This window comes from Bos taurus, chromosome 19 (genome assembly GCF_002263795.3).
Source record: "Bos taurus isolate L1 Dominette 01449 registration number 42190680 breed Hereford chromosome 19, ARS-UCD2.0, whole genome shotgun sequence".
NCBI lineage: Eukaryota > Metazoa > Chordata > Mammalia > Artiodactyla > Bovidae > Bos > Bos taurus.
The window spans coordinates 49984082-49991103 of record NC_037346.1 but is presented as its reverse complement, the minus strand read 5'-3'; the positions used below and the strand labels follow the sequence as shown (position 1 = coordinate 49991103).

Below are 7022 nucleotides of genomic sequence, written 5' to 3'. Positions count from 1 at the left end.
AAGAGTATACGCCTCGGGCCTACCTACACGACCCTGGTTGGTTAGATCCGCAGCTGCAGAACCGTAGATACCATGGATAAGAGGGAAGACTATAAATTAGACGCAGATTTCTTTGCTGTGTGAAAGGCGGGTGTCCCTAACCCCTGTGTTGTTCAAGAGTCAAGTGTAAACGAATGTCTAGACTCTCCCACCCCCACCCTCCACCTCCCCATAGAGAGAACCTCGCCACAGGGACACAGACTGCCCCCCAACCCAGGACCCACAGCTACCCACAGACACACAGCTGACACAGAACCCCCAAGGCACAAAGCCCCCTTCAGGACACGCAGAACCTCCTACAGAGACACAGGGCTCCCCAGGACACAAAGCCCCCCCCCGCAACAGGCACCAATCTGTTCTGTATTAAAACCCAGCTTTCTATTTGTTAAGAGGAAAAACACCCTCTAACGTTTTAACAGCGTAGGCCCCAGGAAGAAACATTTCTCAGAATGCTTTTGGAATGCTGTCTGTGTCCCTGTGACCAAGTATGTCTCCACTGGGGGCTGGGCATCCAGTGAGTTGTCTGTCTTCTGAGGGGTTATTAAAGAGTTTCTTTTAAAAGATAAAACATACTGAGCAAGGCCAGGGAATTTAGCCATCAGTGGAAAAGAGTTGCACTCCATCTACCCATCAATGGACAGATAGGCAACACCAGAGAGGCAAGAAGCAAACACCAGAGCCCCTTATGTCCACGTGGATGAACATCTAATCAAGAGAGTCAATTCCTAGGCAGGTTGATAAGTCTGGAGTCCCAGAGGAGGAAGGGGTCCAGGGGTCTCAAGCAGGACAAAAGGACAGCCTTTTTTTTTCTAAACTGCTTTGTATTAGTCAGTATAACAAAGTATCTTGCTCGAGGACATGTTTCTCCTTAACAAGAACCTTCTGACTAATCTTGTTATTTTAAGAAGTATGTTGTGGGAGTGGGTCTGGTAAGACCTTTCTATTGTTAGTTCTAATCTTGCTAATTTAAGATGTATGTTGTTGGAGTGGGTCTGGTTAAAGTATATAAGGCCTTGATAAGACCAGGATTGGAGAAGGAAATGGCAATCTACTCCAGTGTTCTTGCCTTGAGAATCCCAGGGAGGGCAGAGCCTGGTGGGCTGCCGTCTATGGGGTCGCACAGGGTTGGACACGACTGAAGTGACTTTAGCAGCAGCAGCAGCAAGACTCTCTGGCCCCCTTCTGATGTCTCTGTCAGAAGCTCTTTTTTTTTTTTTTGCGCCAGAGGCGTATCCTAGCTTTATTAAAGGGCCCACGCCACAGTCAATATAAAAACACAAAAAGTCCCATCAGTTTAATAATAAAAAAACCCAAAAAATGGAAACCTGAGGGGTTAAGGAAGAGGCCCCTGGGCCAGGGGCACGGGGAGCCCTGCTCGTGGCACCAGGCCTGGCCTCAGGGCCCCCTGGTATTGCTGTTGCTACGAGGTCGGGGTGGGGAGGGGGGCGCGGGCAGAGACTGTCCTGTGGAGCCACCGTTCAGCTGGGTCTACGACCCTTCTTCTGGGGTGTGCTCAGCTTCTGCATGCCCCGGATCTTGTCCAGCAGGCTCAGTGGGTTTGTAACAGTCAACCAGCAGCTCCTTGACCCTGGCAGCCCAGGTATCATCGCTCTCCATGTCCAGGAGTTCATCCACATCGATTTCCAGCTCCGGGATCTCCTCTTCCTGGCAGTCGTAGAGGCGAGTGAGCTGCTCCAGAATCCACTCCTCCAGGCTGAGGCGCTTCAGTAGCTCCTTACCGTCATACTTGACCCTTACGTTCCCTTGGTGCCTCACTGGGCCCCCGTCGTCCGCGCCGCCCAGGCCCTCACCTGCAGCCCCAGGGTGACTCTGAAAGTAGAGGCGGGGCCCTGGGCCGCCACTCCCCAGTCCGGTCTGGAGGCCGGGGCCGCCAACGCGTCCCTCGAGGGTCACGTGCGCGTCTGGCCCCTCCCTGCGCCGCCGCCTCCCGGACCCCACGCTAGCTCTGGGCGGTTGGCTCGGGTTAGCTCCTGAGCTCGGCTCCGGGGCACGGGCAGTGGCGGGGAGGGGAAGGGGGAGGGGGGTGCCTGGGGGCAGCTGCAGCATGCAGAGCCCCCGGACAGAAGCTTTCTCTGTCCCTTTAATAAAACTCTGCTACACAAAAGCTCTTGAGTGATCAAGCCTGGTCACTGGTCCCGAAGCTAAATCTTCCGAGATCACAAATCCGACATCATTCACTGTAAGTTATCAACATGTTGAGCAAAGAAAGCAAGTTACTGAAAAGCAGACCCACGTGCAGTTCACTCTGCACAAAGCTCAAAGCAGGCAGACTCAGGAACCCGCTGTTCAGGGATGCATACCGACCTGGATACAGACAAGTAAAACAGCACAGAACTGGCTGTGCTGTTGTGCTTAGTCGCTCAGTCTGACTCTGCGACCCCATAGACTGTAGCCAGGCTTCTCCATCCATGGGATTTCCCAGGCAAGAATACTGGAGAGGGTTGCCATGCCCTCCTTCAGGGGATCTTCCCTACTCAGGGATCAAATCTGCATCTCCCGTCTCTTCTGCATTGCGGGCGGATTCTTTACCTGCTGAACCATCAGAACTGGAGATGGTGGTTTCTCCTGGAGCAGGGTTGTCGTCTGCAAGAGGGGAGGGGCCTGTGTGGTCAGCTGAAAGACCCCCCCACCCCAAGGTTGTAAATGTGTCCCCTTGTATGGCTGAAGCAACTTTGCAGGTGGGATTACTGAATTTGAGATGGGGAGAGGATTGGGCTCTAAATGCCATCCCTTGGTAAGAGGAAGACAGGGTGTCAATGTGACCCTGGAACCCTGGAGGCAGAGATTAGAGTGGTGTGGCTATGAGCCAGGGAACAATGGCAGCTTCTAGAAGCTGGAAGAGGCCTGGAACTGATTATTTCCTGGAGCCTCCAGAAGGAGAAACCAGCCATGCCCACACCTTGATCTTAGCTCCTTAAGACTAAGGGCTTCTGACCTCTAGAACTGTGAGAGAATAAATATATATTGTAAATCACCGCAGCCAGTGATTCAGTACATCATGTAGCAGGCTGAAGACTGGCCCTCAAAGGTATCAGGTCCTCATCCCTGGAACCTGCAAATATTACCTTGTTTTGGAAAAAGAATCTTGGCTGCTGCTGCTAAGTCACTTCAGTCGTGTCTGACTCTGTGCGACCCCATAGATGGCAGCCCATCAGCCTCCCCCATTAAGGACCTGAGATGGGGAGATAACCCTGGGTTATCTGGATATGCGCTGAGAGCCATCACATGTGTCCTTAGAAGAGCAAAGCAGAGAGAGGTTTGATTCACTTAGGAAGAAGGCCATGTGAAGATGGACACAGAGGTCAGAATGATGCAGCCACAAGCCAAGGTATACCCGAGGTCACAGAAGCTGGAAGAGGCAGGAAAGATCCTTCTAGAGCCTTCAGAGAGGTCACAGCCCTGCCCACACCTTCACATCAGCCCAGTGGTACCCATTTCAGACTTGTGGCCTCCAAAACTGTGGAAGAATATGTTTCTACTATTGGTAAATTTGTTACAGCAGCCACAGGAAACTCAGAATACAAGAGCAGTAGGAAACTATTACAACAAGCAGAGGGCTTTGGAAATAAAGTTGTTTCATATGATACAGTGTTTCACTAGTAAAACAATCTAGCTGCTGCTGCTGCTGCTAAGTTGCTTCAGTCCTGTCCAACTCTGTGCAACCCCATAGACAGCAGCCCACCAGGCTTCACCGTCCCTGGGATTCTCCAGGCAAGAACACTGGAGTGGGTTGCCATTTCCTTCTCCAATGCAGGAAAGTGAAAAGTGAAAGGGAAGTCGCTCAGTCGTGTCCGACTCTTCGCGACCCCATGGACTGCAGCCCACCAGGCTCCTCCGTCCATGGGATTTTCCAGGCAAGAGTGCTGGAGTGGGTTGCCATTGCCTTCTCCGAAAACAATCTAGAGAACCTTCAAAAAGCTACCATCCTTACCCCTGATTTCTGAAGTGGACCAAGGAACAAAGATAAAATTGGGGTGGGGGCGAGGAATCAAGAAACCAGGAGACAATGCTGGCTGGCTTTGAGCTACACAAGGCACTGTTCTCCAGTAGAAGTAGGAAGTCAGCTTCTGCCAGGGCAGACAGGTGTTTTCTCTCACTGTGATGAGTCAGCTGAGTTCCTGATGATCTCTGATTGACAGCAGTGACAGCACCTCTGGGCTGCCTTGCCTAGGAAGGGTAAAGGTTGAAGCAACTACCTTCGGACCAAAGTGGACTATGGAACTTCCTCGTTGTCTCTGTCTTCCTCTCTGCAGTGACTCAGAGGCCTCTGTGCCTCGGCTGGTTCCACTGTTCTCATGGGAAAGTAGAGTGAAAGAAGCAATAGTCCACACTTGATTTCTAGACTGAGGTAGGGAAGGGACAGTAGGATTTCAAGCCAAAACTTGATGGGCAGAAATCAGCCTTATTTGAGAAGAGCAATATGTGAGATTTCAGAGATCCGAAGAAGGAGGGCACCGACCTAAATAATCCATCAAAGCTGGAACAGATGGAGCCAGACCCCGACTGTTGAGTTTAGGCTGGTTGGAGAGCAAAGGCTGGGGATCGAGGGTCAGAGGTGAGGAAGGGCAGGGCCAGCCCGACCCTCCCCAGGGCAGGGATCCCTATTGGGCACCCACTGCCTATGTGAGAGATGGCTCCCATTACTACCATCAACCCATCTGCCTGCTGCCAGCAGGAGCATCTGCAATAACAACCGCCCTGTTCTGAGGCTTTGTCAGCTTCAACCACTAGGTCAGCATATTAACGACACCCCTGGTGGAGGTTGGGGCCCCACGGGAAGAGAGGTCCAAGAGCACACTGACGACACCCCCAGTGGAAGTTGGGGCCCCGCGGGAAGAGAGGTCCGAGAGCACATTGGGAGCAGGGAGTGAACATGGGGTTCCACCCTCCTGGTGTGTTAGGGCATATCCCCTGCCCCCCATGACAGCTCGGCTACCTCCCTCCAGTTCCCCAATACATGCAGCTTCATGCTTGCTTTTCAAATCCACATTTACTTTGATGACACACTTCTCCCGCAAAGGGAAGCATCTCTATCTCCTTCTCTTTGGCAAAACAAATATTATCAAGCCCGTAATTGACATTTTTTGCAGATTCAATATTTGCCTGGATCATCTCTCATCAAAGTTGTAAACTCCGTGTCTAGGAAATTATTCTGCATTGCAGTAATTTTCACAGGGCAATTGAAGACATAATTGTACATAATACATTTTGAATCCAGACGCTTGAAAAGACAATTACAAACAGCTGGGACACAATTTGGTGTTCTTGTTTCTACTAGGGGGTGGATTTGGCCAGGGGAGAAGCCACAGGAGAAAATGGTGAAGTTTGAGAACAGTTTCTCCAGGGCTCAGTTTACATTTCTGTTATGATTTCGGGGTGCTCACCACCAAAACATGCATACTTGTACTTCATACATTCTATACCGCATGAGCCATGCTGTCATTTCACAAGTGAAGCTGTCCCTTCAGTCATCTCCGACTCTTTGTGATCCTATGGACTGTACCCACCTGGCTCCTCTGTCTATTGGGATTCTCTAAGCAAGAATACCGGAGTGGGTTGCCATGCCCTCCTCCAGGAAATCTTCCCAACCCAGGGATCAAACCGAGGTCTCCTGCATTCATAGGCAGGTTCTTTACCACTAGCGCCACTGTATTAGGGTTTATTTCACAGGAATGCCACTTTGATAGCACTTTCTACTATGAAGCATAACTTACTTTCTTGTGTGAGCCCTGGAGCTGCTATAACAGATTGCCACAAACTGGGGGGCTTAAAACAACAGAAATCTGCCTCTCACAGTTCTGGAGACCAGAGTCTGAATCCAGGGGTGGGCAAGGCTCTCTTCTGCCTCTTCCAGCTTATGGTGGCCCCAGGGGTCCTTCAATTAAACAATGAAAAGGGACAGAAGGGGCCTGGTTTAGCCTTGAGACCAGGCCTCTCTCCCCAGCCTCCTCCCCTCCACCTTGGGAACCTACCCCTTGTATATCTGTGTACCCTTCAAGGGTGGGGAGAGGGGCTTGTGTTCAGGATGGACTCCTCCTCATTTCTGCTGGTCGCAGTCGGGGAAGTGACACCCCACCTCAGCTGTCTGGCTTCATGGTCAGCAGGTCAGCCCTTCACTCCTTTCTCCAGCCACTGCCCAACAGAGAGAAGGATGTGACAGCCCTCCCAGGCCCAAAGCCCCTTGCAGAGGGACCATCCCCTCCAGGCTTACCTGCTATGCCCTCACCTGCTCCCCTGTGGACATTTGTCCCCTTCCTGCCCAGGGGGCTGGGTGACCAGCAGCAGCTAAGCTCATTCCTCCCCTCTGGGCCACACCTCCACCATCTCTGAAGGTGTCACTTTCTTTAAATTTCTAAAAACCTATAAATCAGGGACTTCCCTGGGTGTCCAGTGGTTAAGACTCCATACTTCCACTGCTGGGGGTGTGGGTTCAATCCTTGGTTGGGGAACCAAGATCCCACATGCCAGGTGGTACAGCCTCAAAAGCAAACAAAAACTATAAATCACCAACAGAAACCAAGGACATCTGGGTGTTTTCTCTTCTCTGAAAGTTATTTTTTTAATCCATTGTTGCATCTTCCATCTGCCACAGAGAGTCAAACCATAGAACCAGGAAGGAGGCCCTGCCGGGAGTGTTGGCAGAGTCAGCTCCAATCTTGACGTCACTCATGCTGGGCAGTGATGCCCCATGCATTGGAGCCAGAGCACCTCCCACTCTTCCTGTATAGACACAGGCTGGACAGCTTCCCCTTTGGGCCCCACTGTCTGCCTCTGCGTTCTTTTCAGGAAAAGGCATCCTTTCACTCCGTGGTTCAGGTCAGGGACACAGCCCTGTTGCCAATGCCAGGTACTAGCACTGACTGTGGTTAGGGTTAGGGTGTGGTAACTGAAATAGGCAATAAAGCAAACGGGACCAAGCATGATAGAAGTACACAAAACCGGGAAGAAGCAGCCCACGAGTC

General features: G+C 51.5%; 1 pseudogene; it reads right to left on the bottom strand.

Moving 5' to 3' along the window:
* Positions 1-1308: 1308 nt before the first annotated feature.
* Positions 1309-4119, bottom strand: LOC617463 (protein phosphatase 1 regulatory subunit 14B-like; annotated as a pseudogene).
* Positions 4120-7022: the final 2903 nt, after the last annotated feature.